Genomic DNA, 341 nt, shown 5'->3' on the forward strand with positions numbered 1-341 from the left:
TTAGGGAAAGGGAGACAATTAAAATAAAAACAATAAAATGATGGTTCTATGGCTAGGAGGGGCAAAACCAATCATACACTAGCCATGAACCTTGGGGGAAAGGGAAAGCAATAATGTAACGACTAAAATTAAAATATTAAATTAACAAAGAAAATGTTAGTCAGAAGAGGGAATGAGAGAGGGGAGAGAAGACTATTGAAGAAGCCTTCCTACTTGAATCAATGCTTGAACTTTAAAGCTTGGGTGATTTGAGATACTACTAACCCTAAAAACTAGATATTGAATTAATCAAATCTGAAATTTCTAGGCTTGGAGAAAACAAATTTTGAAAAAAAAAAAAA

Source organism: Macadamia integrifolia, chromosome 14 (genome assembly GCF_013358625.1).
Source record: "Macadamia integrifolia cultivar HAES 741 chromosome 14, SCU_Mint_v3, whole genome shotgun sequence".
Taxonomy (NCBI): Eukaryota; Viridiplantae; Streptophyta; class Magnoliopsida; order Proteales; family Proteaceae; genus Macadamia; species Macadamia integrifolia.